Source organism: Peromyscus maniculatus, chromosome 2 (genome assembly GCF_049852395.1).
Source record: "Peromyscus maniculatus bairdii isolate BWxNUB_F1_BW_parent chromosome 2, HU_Pman_BW_mat_3.1, whole genome shotgun sequence".
Taxonomy (NCBI): domain Eukaryota; kingdom Metazoa; phylum Chordata; class Mammalia; order Rodentia; family Cricetidae; genus Peromyscus; species Peromyscus maniculatus.
Window position 1 is genome coordinate 18,544,628 of NC_134853.1, and position 18,916 is coordinate 18,563,543.

Sequence of the window (18,916 nt, forward strand, 5' to 3'; positions counted from 1 at the left end):
TAGTTCTACTTTTAATTTTTTTCCCAGAAATCTCCAAACTGATTTCCACAGTGGCTGTATTAACTTTCATCACTATCAACAATGAACAAGGGTTGCTTTTTCTCCCATCCTCTCCAGCATTTGTTGTTGGATTTGTTCTGATAGTCAATCTTACTGTCTTAGGTGGTATCTCAAGGTAGTTTTAATTTAAAATTAGAATAACTATTGAATAGAATTCCTTTTGAATAATCATACACAATTTGTAACTATGGACATTCAAATTAGACTTTTTGAACGATAGAGTATGAAGTTTATCATATGATAGTGATATGGAAATTTTTTTCAATGTGATTTATTAATAATACTGGAGGTAATAGAAATGTTGACAAGGATATTGGATATTTGTTAATTAAAAGTTTAATAAGGTATAGTGAAATCAACTTAATCATATTACCATGACTTTAAATGATTATGAAAAGGACCTTAGTATAAAAGAAGAGATATCTTTGAAAATTATACACAGAAAAATGACCTACAGAAAATTTATAACATGGTAAAAGCTGTTCAACATTATTAATTTGTTAGAAGGCATTCAACTGTGCTGAACAATATTTGATGTCTTTTGTACCCGGTGTCTCCATCAGTGTTTATGAATACATAAACACTTGAGTTGTAAAAGAGATTGGAAAATAAACAAACAATTCAATTTAAAGATATTTAAAAATAAGTAACTTCTTGTTTTCTTATGTTGATATACAAATGAGAAGTGAGATCTCAGCTGAAGTGTTTTTAAAAATTGATTTCACTAACTACATAAAACACATAACAATGGTACTTCAAAAGTTAATTCCTTGGAACAACAGGAATTATAAGGACTTTTCTTCTTTCAAGTATATGTGATTGGCAAGTATAGTTAAAGAGATGAAATTGACTGACAGGAGAAGGCAGACACTGAGGTCCTCAAGAGACTAAGGGAAATACCTGGAAGCAAACTAAGCTTAAAGATATTTGAAAGTAAATGCCTAAGACTAAGATCTCAGGTCTCAGATCAGAGATCCATAGCTTTTGACAGGAAACTTGAATATAGATGAAGGAAAAACAGCAAAAAGCCTGTGATAGGAAATGGCAGCAAGATGCTCAAAGGAATATAATCTGAAGAAAAAGTAGTAAGTGACCTAGAGTTTAAAACCAGTTGCTAATGTATAATGAGAAGGAAAGGAAGAAGAAAGACACAATTATAAGGAGAATGCCTTCTCACAAATTAAAATGTTGAACACTTGTATCTGTTATTTTAAATTACAGAATGATCTGTAGGAAGAAATTGCACTCTAAAATAAGAATAATAGAACAAATGAACAGAATACAATGAACATTGGAGACAACTGAGTTTTCATAATTTCCTGTGTTGCATGAAAAATTACAATACACATATTTAACATTAAGAATAAGAATACAAGATTTATTTGAAATGTAAATGCTTTTAAAGTTGAATATACTACTAAAATGTAAGGATTCATTACTGCTATTGTCACAGATGAATTTCTTCTAAATTATACTTACAATATTGTAGATGTCAAATATTTTAGGAATAAAAATGAATAATAAAACAAAATGGAAATATCTAAGAAAAAATAACATATAACAAATTTTACAAATAGTTAAGTTGGCATATAACATGTCAGAAATAATTAAAGTATTATAATACTCAGTTGTATCATAGTAAAAATATTCTCATGGAATAGTACTATATGTTTATTTGTAGAGGTATTTAAATAAATATATGTATTCTTGTAAACCTATGAAAAAGATAAAAAAGATCATGTCTGTCAACATTCATGCATACTAGTACTTTTCTTGTTCCATGTTATTATAATTATTACTTTGAAAGAAAATTTAATATTCCTCATCTATAACATTATTTTGCTATGTACCTGTCAGAAAGGAATTGCTTATACTCATAATTCATGGAATTAACCTTTCTTTAATTTTTATACTCACAGTAAGCATAATAACCTGGTGAACTGACAGAACCAAATCCAAAAAAAATACTATCATGATAGTTCATAACATAATAGTCTGTATTTGGATTTCTAAATTTATATAGATAACAATTGTAGTTATGAAGACTTGACCTGATGTCAAATGATGCTATTTACTATAGAAACAGTATTTTAAATAACACTTGTAATTCCCCATCTATTGTTCAAGATTCAAGACTTTTCACCAAAACATCATTCAGTCTTTTGTTGACTTTTCAGGAACCCTGTTCAGATCTTGTCTGCTGGACCTGGAATCTGAAGACCTGAGAGAACAAGGCAGACCACAGTCTACTGCTGTAGACAACCTTGCTTCATTTCAGTGTTCTTGTACAGATGAATGTAACAAGGAAAGCAATGATCCATTGAAGACTGTTTGAGTTCAGAAAAAACATGATCTGAGAAACATAATCAGAAAAACATAAAAATAAATGCCAGTAAGCATGTACTACATATTAAGAGAGCAGTCCTTTCCCAGAAGTTTCTCAGGATACACCAATCTAAAGACAATTGTCTTACATATACTATAGATTATATCTGAGAAAGCATGAAAATAAGGTAGAATGCAATATCCAGATTCAGGGCACATTGACCAGACTAGATTCCATAGCTATGTTCTGACATACAGAAAGCATAAACAGGTCTTATAAATGGAATATAAATGTTTAACGCAGGAGGCATGAAATCACATCCAAGACAATCCAGGGAACAAAATTCACCTGAGGCTCTCTCACAGTTCCCTAAGACATTGTTCGCCATGCAACATTTTTCTGATATCTTGGTCAGCAAAAGCCAGCTGTTGCAGGTATAGTAACATGTGTAGGGAAGACAAACAATTTATGAATGGAACTGAGAGAGTGACAGCCCACTATATCAACTGGATGAAATGAGCTGAAGTGTACCCTTGTACAAAAAGGGAAGATGTCTTTAATCCACAGGTGGTCAGTCTTTAAAATATGTTAGTGCATTAACTGACTTACTTCTTAATGCTGTGCTGATTTATTAAATCTAAATTGTATTCTTTTAGCACTATAATAGCAGAGTCAGATGAGGTAATGATGACGTGAATATATCATAAGTGTTACTACATTCAATTATAAAACTAACAAAAGGAAGAAACAATTTGTGTTCTAATTAAAAAAAATATCCTGCAAAAATCACAGACTAACAAAAAGTCCAGTATCAGATACAAGAGTTCTCTTTACATATGGTTGGTCAGGTAGTCTAAAGGATTTTAAAAACATTGCAGACTGTTGATATAATCCTTAGTTGCCTCACAGATGTTGAAGGTAAGCCTCTATGGATGAAGACATAACACATTTTGGACACAGAATTCAGGTGATTGAAGCTGATTTAACATTAAAGCCTTCCTCATGTGGTTTAGATTCTATGGTATCAGAAAATACTGTTCAGGCTGCCAAGAGAGGGGAGTAATAAACTATCCCATCAAGCTACATCATCTATGAACCACAATGACTGGCATGGCAGCACATCTATAAATAATCAATAAGTGGTATTTACATGTTTGTAGTGACCAAGAGCTGTCTAATTGGACTTCAGGTACAGTAAGCAGGAGGAAAATCATACCTGATACTAGAAACATAGCCAGCTTCTAGGAGCTAGTGAGATCATAAAACTTTGTGAAGAATCCATGACTGCCACTTTGCACAAGCATAATTATAACTACATTTTAAAACTCATCTTTTTTTCTTTTTTTTAATTAGGAAATTTTTTTATTCATTTTACATACCAACCACAGATCCCCCTCTCATCCTTCCTCCCACTCCCCCAGTCTTCCTCAATCCCAAGCCACCCATCCCCCCCCTCCAAAAAGGTAAGGCATCTCATGGGGAGTCATTAAAGCTCATCTTTAAATCCATAGATTAGTATAGCTATCACCTTTCCCAAAAGAAACTTTTTTTTTAATTGAAATGGAGGGCATCTTCAAAAACCACAATTAGTTCATGCATAGATCAATTGATTTCTGGGAGCCCAGCCCAATGGCTATATCTACATCAAAACTCTCATGCCTATGGCTCAGGTTTCATCATGCAAGAGAGCATGGAAAGATTATAAGAGCCAGGATATCAGGAAGTCTGTTGAGGAACGTTCACTAGTTTGGATGCATAACCAAGACTAGAACAGTGACAATGTCAATGGATATGTTAACATAGAAGGCAGAACACTTCATGGACTTCTATCCTTAGACAAAGTAGTAGGCAACTAATAACCATTGGGAGAGGGAGAATTAGCCTCTCCTTTGTTAGATCCACCTTATTGATTATATATATATAAAATCTCCAACAATAAAGATAAAAGAAAAGAGGCTTTCATATTGGGAGTAGATGGGGCCATGGGAGGAGTTAGAGGGAAGTGCCAGGAGTGTTCTTAGGCAGAAAGTGGAAGGGGAAAGTGACATAATCCTATTTTAATAGAAAAAATATTTTTAAATCACCACATCCTAGCCCATATCTATGGCAGCAGCTTTCTCTTCTCGAAGTGGCCAGACCAGCATCCTAAACCCCATTTAATACTGTCTTCTACTCCACCTGTGAGCACCCAGCATAACCCCAAATGCCCCTCTTCTCCACATCACCATATGCCCACCAACACCTTTGGTGGAAGTCTTCTACCCCATCAGAAGCCAGGCCAGAATCCTGATCCTGAGAGGCCAGTTCAGTATCCTGAAGCCAGAGACCAGGCTACTGCCTAAAAACTAGGCAGAAGACTCCTACCCCCACCAGAAACTAGCATCTGGACCCCAGGAGAACCCTGCCTAAATCAGACACCATACACACACACACACACATAGCCAGAACTTCAACCCCAAACTTGGGCAACAACCCTGTTCACACCAGAGGCCATCCAGGCCATCAGAAGTACAGCCCCCAGAACACAGAAAGAATATTAAAAGCGGCAAGGAAAAAGGCCAACTAACATATAAAGCAGACCTATCAGAATGATGCCTGACTTCTCAACAGAGACTTTAAACCCAGAAGGGCCTGGACAGATGTCTTATTGACTGTTAAGGGACCACAGATGACAGCTCAGACTAATATACCCAGCGAAACTTTCAATCTCCACAGTTGGGGAAAAAAAAGACAAAGTCAAATTTAAAATATATGTATGACAAATAGAGCCCTACAGATGGCACAAGAAGGAAAACCCCACCCGAGGAAATTAACTATACCCATGAAAACACACACAATAGATAATCTCATACTAGAAAATTTCAAAGAAGAGAAATACACACTACCACCACCACCACCAGCAGCAGCAACACAATAACAGGAACTAACAGCCTGGTGACTAATATCTTTCAATATCAATGGACTCAATTTGCCAATAAAATGATACAGGCTAACAGAATGGATATGAAAAAAAGATCCATCCTTCTTCTAAATTCAAGAAACACACCTTAGCATCAAAGATAGACACTATCTCTGAGTAAAGTGTTGGAAAGAATTTCCAATAATATTGACCTAAGAGGCAAGCAGGTATAGCTATTCTAATACTTAACAAAATATATTTCGAACGAAAATTAATTAACAGAGTTGGAGAAGGACATTTCCTGCTTAAACAAACAAACAAACCAAAAAATCCCCCAGGATGATGTCTCAATTTTGAACATTTATTTCCCAAATGCAAGGGCACCTGAATTTGTAAAAGAAGCATTACTAAAGCATAAATCATATATCAAAACCCACACATTAATAGTGGGAGACTTAAACACTTTACTCTCACCAATGGACAGGTTATCTAGACAGAAACTAAACAAAGAAATAATGGAATTAAAATATGTTATGATACGAATGGAACTAACAGATATGTATAGAACATTTCACCTAAACACAAAAAAAACATATACCTTCTCAGCACCTCATGGAACCTTCTTCAAAATTTACCACATACTCTGTCAAAAAGAAAGTCTCAACAGATCCAAGAAAATTGGAATAACCCCCTGTATCCTAGCAGACCACCATGGATTAAAGTTGGATTTCAACCACAACAGAAAGTCTAAAAACTCCTGGAAACTGAACAACTCTGGGTCAAGGAAGAAATAAAGAAATTAATGTCTTCTTAGAATTCAATAAAAATGAATGCACAACATACACAAACTTATGAAACACAATAAAAGTGGTGCTAAGAGGAAATTTCATAGCAAAAAATTTCCTGGATAAAGAAATTAGAGAATTCTTATACCAGTGATTTAACAGCACACCTGAATGATCTAGAACAACAACCAAAAAGCAGACATACACAAGAGGAGTAGATGGTAGGAAATACTAAAACTCAGGGCTGAAATCAGTGTAAAAAAGAAACAAAGAATCAATGAAAAAAAGAGTTGGTTCTTTGAGAAAATCAACAAGATAGATAAGCCCTCATCCAAACTAACTAAAAGCAGAGAGAATATCCAAGTTAACAAAATCAGAAACAAAAATGGGGACATAATAACAGACATTAAGGAAATCAAAAAAATCATTAGGTTATATTTCAAAAACTCCACAAATTTGGAAAACCTAAAGTTGGACAATTTTCTCTATTGACAGCATTTACCAAAGTTAAATCAAGACCAGATTAACAGTTTAAACAGAGCTATAACCTCTAAGGAAATAGAAGCAGTCATTGAAAGTCTCCTAATCAAGTCAAGCACAGAGGCTATCTCTGATGCCTGCTGGCATTTAGGACCACACTGGGTTCCCTTGCTCAGCCTTAATAAAAGGCAAGGAATTCAGCCTTACTGCAACTTGATATGCCCTGTTTTGTTATATCCATGGTAGGCCTGCTCTTTTCTGAATAGAAACGGAGGAGGAGTGAATGGAGGAAGCAGACAGAGTAGGTGGGGGAAGAACTAGGAGGAGAGGCGGGAATGGAAACTGCGACTGGGCTGTAAAATAAATAAATATTAAAAATCCCTTTAAAAGAGGATATTATAAAATTTAAAATTAAATAAAACAAACAAATTTAAAACAGGAAACTGACAGTGGATGGGTTGAGTTTTTATCAGTAATCCAAAATCTGGTATTAGGTAGAATGTAATATTAACGATCAGTTAATGTGAACTAAAAGGAATGTACAAATTCCATGGCCACTACTATTCTTACCCTGTGGAAAGCTGTGTTTACTAATAGAAGCTCAGAAAACTCACCTGTAGATCATAGTTTGTGATCTTTCTTTTAACCTTCCGTATATAAATTCTTTCTTTCTCCCCTAAAGCTTAGTGTACTAAATGCATGATCTCTATGGGTAGCATTGAAGGATGTACGTCCAAGTTGGCTTTTCAATGGGCTTCAGCCTGTGAGAAGCAATGAGAATGTTAGGGAAAGAAATGATAAGGAGTTCTAGACATTTATTCCTTCAAATGTTGAATTAAGGTGTGGTAGATGTCTGAATGCTCTCATGAGAAGGAACAATTTTGGCTGGACACATAGCTATTTCAAATTCAGTTTCCACTAACTCCTTTTTTTTGTTCATCTAAAACTAAAAGGTTCATTGTTTCCTGTTGTTACTGCCTTATTTCTTACAGATACCCTCCACCTTTCCCAATGCTAAGCAAGTAATTACCCGATTAAAATCTCTTGAAAACAAGCATCTAATCATATTATAGCCAGAACCCCAATAAGCAATGGAGAAAGAGAAAAGTAGTTTCCTAAACTCCTAGGTGACCTATATACACTTTAAATATGGGAAGTTTAGTTATTTGTCCTTTTAATTTGCTTTAGCTAACCAAAGACATTCTTTGTCTACAAGATAATTTCATAAAAGTTTTCTCTCCATCATTTTCTTTGATAGTGCCTCAAACTCTTATCACCTGGAGTGACAAATCATGACTCTCTGTCTCCTCAAATCAACTCTACCTCTTAAACATAAATATATGAAAGCTTATTTTTAAACAATTTTAGAGTATAGTGAGATCTGAAATAGAATGAATGGACCCCTTTTTGTCCTAAGAGCCCCTGGAAGCAAAGATTAAGCAGCATGAAGAACCCACTGGGCATCTTGCTTTCACTCTTTCCTCACTGTAAAAGGGAAGGTCACCAGATTTTTCCTGGAATTGAGCTCCACAATTCGTAACACACACACACACACACACACACACACACACACACACACACACACACACACACGGTTTATTTATTTTCTGATAAATTGTTCATAAATACGAGGCTTTAGTGTTAGCTTTTGTCAGCTGAAAGCTAGATACCTCAAGTAGATAATATTTCAGGAAGACAGGGAGGCCTTCAGTGAGCTCATTTAAATACAGAGCTTCTTTCATCTGTAATTCTACTGAACTCATGCATGAGGCAGGAAGCCAGATGTTATGATTTTCTAAAGAACTTCATAGGCTTTAGAAGAAAACTAGAACAAAAGCTTTAGAATTGCTATTGGTGCAGTAGAGAAACAGTAATAAAAGAAAGTTACTTGTATATAGAAATGTTGGGTTAATGGCACCCTGATTGCATAAGAAAGGATGAAAACTAAGTTAGATTTTGAGAAACTAATTCAATCCTAAATAACCTCACTGAAAGATTCCTTACAACAAACAAACACAAATGCAACAACAGGGTAGGGATATAGCTCAGTGATGAGATGCTTACCTAGAGTGCATGAGGCTCTAGGTTCAAGTCACAGGACTTTCTTCTGTACCTTCCACCAGAAATGTACACTGAGTCACATTACAACTGTTGTCTCTTCGAGTTGGGGATTTAGCTCAGTGGTAGAGCGCTTGCCTAGCAAGTGCAAGGCCCTCGGTTCGGTCCTCAGCTCCGGAAAAACAAACAAACAAAAAAACTGTTCTCTCTTTATTTCTCTTCCTTTGCAAAATCATCTCCCTCTTCCCACTTTTACAGGATTGTGACTCTAAAGAGAAGATACTTCTCAATGATTCAATTATGAGCAGCAAAGTATTCTTTTCATTGACAGAACCCAGAACATTCAATGACCTACACATTACCCAGGGGATATGAGGGTGTGCAACACCCTCTTCCTTCTTCTTTCTTTAAGTTTACTACAGCCAAACACATAAATTACTGTGAGATTTAACATGTAGAATGGTAATATAATCTACCTAAAACTATCCCAAGAGGTCAGAGTCAATTGTTAATACTCAGCTAAAGGTACGTGGACAGGGTAGTCACTACTATAGATAATGATGGCATTGCTTAGCCTGTAATTTTTCCAAATCATTACACTTTCTCTCAGCAACAAAAGCCCATTGGACCTACCAGCTTCTAAGGCTGTAATTTTGAGAACTGTACCTTTCATCCTTTCAGAACTGGCCTTGGAAAAAGAATGATTTTCTTCTTAAAAATTCTCATCTCCCCAATATTGCTTTTTGAGAGGTAAGAACTCCTGACCTATGTCTGGTACATCTTTTCTGCTTATTACTCTAAATTGTTTAACCTCTTCACTCATCCAGTTCCAACACCAGAGATGAAAAGAGAGCTTGACAAGCCCCTTATAAAGTCAGGCCATTATGTCATCCAGCCTTATCATTGCTATTGCCTTTTACACTACAGTCAAAATCTTTTTACAGAGCTGCACAGTGGTATGCCTAAATGCAAGAAAATACAGAAATTTTACTGAACAACTATGACTCAGTTTTTCAAAAGGTTGACCAGTCTGGAGAACAAGATCAGATCTTGGATCTTCCTTTCTGATATGTTAACAATGAGGAAATTAGCAGGAAGGTGGAAGGGAGCTCATTGTATTTTAGTATTTTAATGGATGGACATAGTATTTTAATGCCCCTTTGAAGAGGTGTAGCAGTCTTCATGCCCCTTCACAGATTGTGTTTGAGTTTCTTTTTTGAGATGGAATTATTATGGAGGCTATGACATTAGCAGGTCATGTTCTAGAATTTAGCTTCTTTAAAAAGTTTCTTGTTTGAAACATAGTTTCAGACCATTCTGCATTAGATTACACAGATACTCTTTTAAAAATATGACAATTTGTATCTCAAGGAACTTGTATGCTAATGTATCCAGTTTCAATGCCACAGACTGACACAAACTATACATGAATGTGTACAGCTAAGTGGAAGATGTCTGTGAAAATTACCAAAAGGTCTCCCATGGATAGAACAAAGAGGGCTAAGAAAATAGGAAAAAAAACAAAACAAAACAAAAAAACCCTAGAATCCACCACCAAAACATTGTCTGGAAAGTACTGATTGGATTTGGAGTTTCAAACAAGAAATAAAAAAATAAAAATAAAAAAAAGGACTCAATTAGAAATGTACAGATTGAGTATGGGTGAAGATACTTGCCCTATTCTTCAGGGAATTCCCAGGAACTGGCTAATCTAATAAATAACACATAAGTTAGTTTAGGAAACCGCCTATATAACAGAATTAATCTCTGAAGTGGCTCTTTCTGAAATTAGGAAATTTAAAAAGCATTTTCATAAGAACCATTTGTTTCCATTAAAAACGTCCATTTGTAAGGGTACCTAGATTTGAATAAGGCATTGCCTTAAGTCAATGTCACAGACTTTGCCTTTGCTTAGTGACCTTGCTTATCTCTTCTTGGTTATTTGAGATATTCTTGGTTATCAACCTGATGATATCTGGAATGTACTACATCCAGAAATGGAGGTCACATTTTTGAGAGATTTTCTGCTTGGTTTGAAGTGGGTTCTGCTTCTTGTCAGGACCTTTTAGGTGGGAAGGCATATACCTTTGATCTGGATCTTAAGGCTGGAAGACACGGGTCTTTGATCCAGATTTTGAGGCAGGAAGACACAACTTCAACCTGGGCAACACTTTCTGCTGGGAGCCTATATAAGGACATGGAAGAAGGAGCTGTGTTTGCCTGCTTGCTCTTTCCTTGCTCGCACATTCATTTCTTCACTGGCATTGGGGCCTACTTCTTTAGGATTCTAGCACATATGGAAGACCAGCTGAGCCATCAAGCCTTGTGGGACTGAGATACTACTAGATTTTTAGACTTTTAGTTTACAGCCAGCCATTGTTGGATTAGTTGGACTGCAGCCTGCAAGTCATTCCAATAAATCCCACATATCTATATCTGTATCTATATGTATATGTATATGTATATACAGACAGATAGAGATAGAAAGAGAAAGAGAGAGAGAAGAAAGAAAAAGATGCATTCCATAATTTCTGTGTTTCTAGAGAACCCTGAATAATACACTGGATTTTATCTACAGTCTTTTCTTTCTCTTGCAGCAGAATGATGGTATTTACAATTGAAGTATAATGTCTGTGCCTTCAATACGAAATTTTCTGTCTCTACATGACCTGGCTGTCTTTTAAAAAGGAAATTGAATGGAAATAATTTATCAAAGGAAATTGACTAGGTGGGTCTTTTTGGAAATTACACATCTTATGAATTACAAAACTTATGAATAAACACTAAAATTTATGTTTTTGTATTTATGAATATGTGTATATATGTATATTACTGAATTAAATTTGTCTCAATATTTAAATCCCTAACTGATGGAAGAAATAATGTGAAAACTGTAATAGTTCTCATCAAGACTTATGACTCAGAATTATCCATACTACTGGAAATGACCAGAGTATTTAGTTAAGAAAGGTTACTAAGGACCAGATATAATTGCCTTTCTGATACAACTAAAGCCCAAAATTTATGGAACAGCCATTCTTAAGGCAATGAGTGTAAGCCAATGAATATCAATGATTCTGGAAAATAAAAGAAATAATAAAGTCCCCTTTTAATCATCGTAGCTGATGTTGGTTGCTGTGGGGATTCATTTGAAAGTGCCCTAGTCCTTCCATGTGGCCTCATACCCTTCCCTAACACTTTCTGTTGAAGATCAGCTTTTCCCTTGGATCTGGTTGGCCAGCCATAGGAGAATGCAGTGCATTGTGAGTGTCCCTGAAGAGGATGGAAAGGAGGGAGCATCCCAGATAAGCAGACTTATAGCTCTTGGCACCTGTCTTTTTACTTTCCAGTCCAGAAAAGCTCTTGCCAGCCTTAAAACCTAAAATGCTAAAATTATGTGAAAAGCCCCCAGAAGAATGAATTAAAAATTAGGAAAATGACATAGAAAAGTCAACCTAAACAATTAGGCTAAAATTTGGTCTTGAAAAGTATCATTACAACTAGCATAGGAACAATACACATTTAAAAAATGAGGAATGAAAGAAAGGATGTCTTTATCTGATGACAAATTATTTGAAGTAGCATTATGTCTGGCCTGCCGACAGTCAGTTGGGTAGCTGGGTAGAGGCGTGCGGATTGAAGAGACAATGAAGAAGACAGAAAAGAGTGGAGAGGTCTGCTGGTCAATGTCAGACAGCCCCGAGTTTATTTCACAGCCAGCTTATGTACAGTCTTGAAGGACAAAAGTAGAACATTGCACAGCACAGGCATTCAACCACTATCTATCCTGTCTTGCGTCAAGGAGCAAGGAGTTTCATTTTCCATCTCAATGTACCTGTGGTTGGCATCAGCAGCCTACATCTAGCTAGATGGTGTGTTCCTTCATGTGGGCTAATCAAGACTTTCTCATAGCCCTACAAGGAGGCTCTGTGGGCTAATTGGGACTTTCTCACAGCCCTTCAAGGAGACTCTGTGGGCTAATCAGAACTTTCTTACAGCCTTGGAGCAAATAAGCTTGAACTCTATTGACTCAGAATAGACTTCAGATTCAAACTGGGAAACTGAGTCAGTTGTGGGCTCCCACAGCATTATAAGCAAATTTATAGCAAAATAGGTAATATCAAAGTAAAAGAAAATCTTGTTAAGACACATTGTAAGTTATTTAGTAAATAAATAGAAATTGCATATAACCTTATAAATAGTGATAGAATTGAATTAGTAATGAAAGAAAGCTGACAATCAATATAACCTATGAGCATACAGAATACCTAATAGAACATTTGCAAACAGATTATAGAGTCATATGGACAAATAACTTATGTTTTAATGAAGAATATCTAATCATACATATAGAAATTTCGATCCAGGATTTGGCATTATTTCCATGTCCTCTTCCTTGTGGACAAGGTAGAGAAAGGAAGGAATAAAAACACCTCATCTTAGAAATCTAGAAAACAGAATAGTAACCAGGTTATAAAAGTTGCCATTATCAATGTTCCCACATGGTGAACTTTTGTAGAATATTATATTATTTTAAGGTGTGTTACATTTGTTTATGCTGTGGAACGTTTGCTTTAATGATGCAAAGATGTGTTGCATTTCTTATGTTGCATTTGTTTAGTTCTGTGGAGCTATGTTACTGTGCCTGTCTAGAACACCTGATGGTCTAATAAAGAGCTGAGTGGCCAATAGTGAGGCAGGAGAGAGGATAGGTGAAGCTGGCAGGCAGAGACTAAATAGATGGAGAACTCTGGGAGAAAAAGAAGAAAGAACAAGAGATCAAAGAGGAGGACATCAGGGGCCAGCCACCCAGCCACCCAGCCAGCCATGAGTAAGAGTGAAAGTAAGATTACAGAAGTAAGAAAAAGAAAAAGCTCAGTGGCAAAAGGTAGATGAAAATAATTTAAAGTCGAGAAAAGCTGACTAGAAACAAGCCAAGCTAAGGCCTGGAATTTAAAATTAACAATAAGCCTCTGTGTGTGATTTATTTGGGAATTGAGTGGCAGGTCCCCCCAAAGAGCAAAAACAACCAACATCAGTGAACATCTATGGCACATCTATAACCACACCCCTTTCCTGGTTATTCTTTTGCTGTCAATGACTTTTCAGGTGAAATTCTCACTAATATTACTAATCTTAAACACGACTTCTGTCACAGTCATTTTGTTTGGGCTGCAACAAACTGACATATTCAGCCTATCTAATTCATAAAGTATTTAAACTTATTTCTCAATGAACAGTAAAGTATATACAAACTTTTCAAGAAATATTAAATTATTTCAGTCATAACACAGTATTAATTCAGAAATGTTGTTAGAGAACCTAAAATAACCAGTACAATTTAAATTGCTACAGGATAATTTTAAAATGTCAAAGTTTAATATCATTCAGTAATGCAAGGATTGTTAATGTACTTTTTGTCTTCTGTTTCTTAATTAGAATAGGTAGAAATATCAAACACGTATATGAGAACCATAAATCAAGGTTTTCTTTGATTCTATAAGAATAAATGCTTTTCATAATCCATGTCTCTTATTGTGTGGAAACCCCTCATTATATTGAATGCAATTCTATATTGGAAATGATTATTATTCACATGATTTAGCATTCTAGCTATTTTATCTGATACATGAATAAAAATCGCTTTATTTTTTCAAGGACTGAAAAAAATATCAGGTTTCAATAGCCAGGAGAAATAAACCATTACATTTCAATGTTCAATATCAGTGAACATAGGCAAGTGCTTGGATTTTACACCACAAAAGGTGGTGGTGGAAAAGTTAAGAAAGGGACCTAGCTGAGGAAGCAAGGTCATTTGAGCATGATGTTAAAGAGAACATTGTGACTCCAGCAGCAGGATACGATGTCATATGACAATGCATGATACGGCAACTGACATACAAACACATTTTCTCTACTTTTGCTCAAATATTTCAAATTTCAAAAACATTTTTCTTCCTTATCATCATTTTTTCACTTTTATTTTTATATTTCTTTATTTTACAACCTGACTGCAGTTTCTCCTCCCTCCTCACCTCGCATTCCCTTCCCCCCATCCTTCCCTCTGTCCCCCTTTAATCCACTCTTGCTCCTTTACTATGCAGAAAAATGTAGTCCTCCCATGGATATCAACCCATCAGGGTATATTATGTTGCAATAAGGCTAAGCACCTGGCCTTGTATTAAGGCTGGCAAGGCAACCAGCATTAGGAATAAGGGTCCCAAATGCCAGCAAAAGAGTCAGAGATGGCACCTGCTCCACTGCTAGGAGTGCCACAAGAAGCCCAAGCTACACAACTGTAACATACATGCAGAAGACCTACGTCAGTCCCATTCAGGCTCCTGGTTTGTCAATTCAGTCTCTGTGAGCCCCTATGAGCCCAGGTTAGTTGATTCTGTGGGTTTCCATGTGATGTCCTTGACTCATCTGGCTCTTGCAGTCATTCCTCCCTCTATTCAGCAGAATTCCCTGAGCTCAGCCTTATGTTTGACTGTGGGTCTCTGCATCTGTTTCCACCAGATGCTGCATGAAGCCTCTCTGATGACAATTGGGCTAGGCACCAATCTATGAGTATAGAAGAATATGTTTAGGCATCATTATATTGAGAATTTTTCTCCAGTTGTTTTTCGTTTCATTCTAGGTCCCTAGGCCATCTAGACTCTGGGTTCTGGTGCTCCAGGCAGTATCAGGGGTGGGTCCACTCTCAGGCTGGACCAGTCTTTGGTTGGCAACTCCCATAATCTCTATGCCACTCATACCCTAGCACTTCCCATAGGCTGGACAGACTGTAGGTCGAAGGTTATGTGGCTGGTTTGATGTTTGAATTCCTCTGGTAGTCTTGCCTGGGAAGACAAGATGGTCAGTTCAGGCTATGCATCCTCTTAGCTGAGGTCATCCTTGTAGAATCCTGGAGTTTCCCTTGCACCAGATTTCTACCTGATCTGGAAATGACTTCCTTTGTAGTTGTCTCTTTCAGTACTTTCCACCCCACCCTCACCCGATCCCTCATGTTGCCATAACCCACCTACCCGTGTCCATCCACGAACTCTCTTCTATTTCCCCTTCCCTGGGAGATCTGTGCCACCCTTGAGCCCTCCTTGTTACCTAGACTTATCGTTATGATACCATCTCACGCGCTTCTCTCCATATTTAGGTCTAGGTCACAATTGCTTTGTTTTATATGTTTGTTTGTTTTCTTTGTTTAGTTTTGTTTTCTACACATCAATCTTGTTTGGAACACAGACACACAAAGGTCTGGTTTACGAGCTAGCAATCTGGAGAGGGGTATTAAGAAACATGTGTGTGTGTGAGACATCATGATCCTGAGGTTTAATGTACTTGAAATTTGTTTAAATTCTCTCTTCTTTTGTTTATTTGTTTTGAAATATTAAGTGGCTTTAATTGCAAGTCTCTGGAATCTTGTAGTAGTCCAGAAGCCTGTGCCCCACCTAAAATGGAGACAGGTTTAGAGTTCACTATAGAAAACAGAATCAAGGTAGAGAGATTGTTTATGGCTCAGATTTCCTTAGATTAATATGATTAATATGGTTTAAAGGCTTAGTCATTTATGATTAATATAATTCTCTTAACAATGTTCATTTTCATCTCCTCCTGATTTAATAAGGCACATCTTTTCTAGTTTAGTTTTCTTGTAATACCAATAGTAATTTTGTAGCTTTTTTACAAATTGTCAATTTTCTCAAATACCAAAGTTAATCAATACAAGTATATAATTTAAAATTACATAGTTTTCACAGCCAATATTGAACAGAAACCACAGATAATTAGAAGGTGATTAAATTAGTTTATTCAGATTTAATCCACCATGTCTCCTTTAGTTTAATTTCACTTTGAGTAAAAAACAATACTCTGCAACTAAAATCTACTGCTTGAATGCTTTCCTCAAATCAGACTGTACACTATGGGTGAACTATATTAATTTCCTGTGTATTTCATTCTTATGTGATAGTAACTGAAAACCTCAGTTAATCTCCTTAGTAACTCCAGATAGTGAATAAGATGACTTATCGTTAGGAACGATAAGAAGACAATTTTAATGGCCCAAATGAAAATCAATATCACCCTATCAATGAAGATGACATGGTTAACAGACTACTGTGTGAAATGTGTGTTCAAGTCTTAGGAGAAAGTAGAAATGATGATGAAGCCCTAGTGGAAACAGTATTAGAAGGTAGCTCTGATTATCTCTCAGCAGACTCTAAATGTAGAACTTTGAGAAATATTCATAAAATATATTAAAAGCCCCCAAGTACTAATAATATGTATGCACATTTATAATATGTAAAAAAGTCTATTAAATATATTGTATGTGTTTCTTATATACATACAAATGCATATATAAGTAGAATATATTATATATAAATTCAGATATATATATAAAATATTGTAAAATATATTTGAACATGGTATAAAATACCAAATAAACAGCATTAGTAAATTCTGGGTAATATGCTCGGCTTTCTTGTTCAAACTAGATATGTTCTGTTTTCTAGGTAACATATCCCTTCCTTACATGAAGGGATGAGAGATCTCCATCTCACAGAAACCAGAGCTCAAGGTATAAAAGGGTCTTCTTGTCCTCAAAAATCAGTCTGTGTGACCAAATACAACCCACCCAAATGGGGCAAACCCACCCACCTAAATATTTTGGATATGCAATGTTAATAAGCTGATAAAGTTTCAGGAAGTCTGTATTTAAGTAGAGCATTGTGAGCCACTACCCTGTCTTTTGCATTTCTGCAGGTCCAGGACTCTTTTCCATGGTTCCACTCATGCTTAGAGAGCAGCACTGACCTTCCTCAGAACAAGAATTCACAAGTCCTTCTCCCAACTAGGATGGGTGTGTGACTGGACCTCCACATCTAACTTTTCCAAGGAGACTCCTACTTCCCAAAAGTTCTTATCTTTTTATTATGTCTTAAAATAATGGTCTCACATATAGAAATAGGGAGGAAAGTAACATTCTGTTTTGTTTCATTATATATATAACATTTGAATATTCCTTAAATAGATGGACACGTATGCATATGTGCATATATAACACTATATATATATATATATATATATATATATATATATATATATAATTTAGCCCTAATTCTGTTGTTTATATGGGTTTCAAGGAAGTAGTCCATATTTACTGGTTCCTGTGTCTAGCAATTACCTTTTTTGAAGCTTACACTGGATGTGGATCCACACATTACAGGTGAAGTTAAAAGTACACCTGTGTTCAATGCTTATTTCATATGAATAAATTGGGTGTGAACCACAGGTGATGTAAACAAAGTGTAGAAAAAACACATTCTGAAAAGTAACAAATAAAACGTAGAGAAAAGGAAGAATAATGCAACCAAAGTGCATGGGAGACCTTCGAAGCACACCTATGTTTGACATCAGCCTTGGACAGCTGGTATGTGTACAGAATTGTCATAGTAAGATGGCTATAGCACAAGAAACTAGACACAATAAGAAACACAAGATAATTACACATTTTATTTTTTTATTTTATAATTTAATTTAATTTTACATATCAACCACAGATTCCCTTGTTCTCCCCACTCCCACCCCCCTCCCCTTCCCCCCAGGAAACCCTCCATTCCCACCTCCTCCAGGGTAAAGCTTCCCCCGAGGACTGAGATCAACCTAGTAGACTCAGTCCAGGCAGGTCCAGTCCCCTCCTCCCAGGCTGAGCCAAGTGTCCCTGTATAAGCCCCAGGTTTCAAACAGCCAGCTCATGCACTAAGGACAGGTCCCGGTCCCACTGCCTGGGGTCCTCCAAAACAGTTCAAGCTAATCAACTGTCTCACTTATCCAGAGGGCCTGATCCAGTTGGGGGCTCCTCACCTATTGGTTCATAGTTCATGTGTTTCCATTCGTTTGGCTATTTGTCCCATTTTAAATGGTTATTCTAAATTAAGTATGCAAAGCTCCAGAACTTTAAAAATTGATTATAAATATTAAGCTAGATTTGGCTCTGAGTCCGAGAAGGAATTACCTTTATAGTCAGAATGGCTTTGTTTATCCTTTTTGAGTAAACTTCTCACTTGCTCTGTGGTCTCAGGTGGTAGGAGAAATAGGCTTCCCCAGGGAAGAACACACCAGTTAATTATCCAATACCAAATGGTGAGCTCTGAAAACATATAGGTATACAGACGGTGCAGGTTGTATTATATATAATATATATGTATATTATATATCATATGTACATATATGCATGCATATAACAGTTAATGAAAAAGGAAGCCATGAATTTGAAAGAGAGCAAGGAAGTGTATATGGCAGAAATTG

The 18,916-nt window shown here is 36.1% G+C and overlaps 1 long non-coding RNA gene across 1 annotated transcript; it reads left to right on the forward strand.

The window, feature by feature from the left end:
* Nucleotides 1-11,203: 11,203 nt before the first annotated feature.
* LOC143271636 (uncharacterized) lies at nucleotides 11,204-17,575 on the forward strand. The gene is made up of 3 exons (XR_013048838.1): nucleotides 11,204-11,336; nucleotides 17,122-17,186; nucleotides 17,372-17,575. It is a non-coding gene; the product is annotated as an uncharacterized LOC143271636 (long non-coding RNA).
* Nucleotides 17,576-18,916: the final 1,341 nt, after the last annotated feature.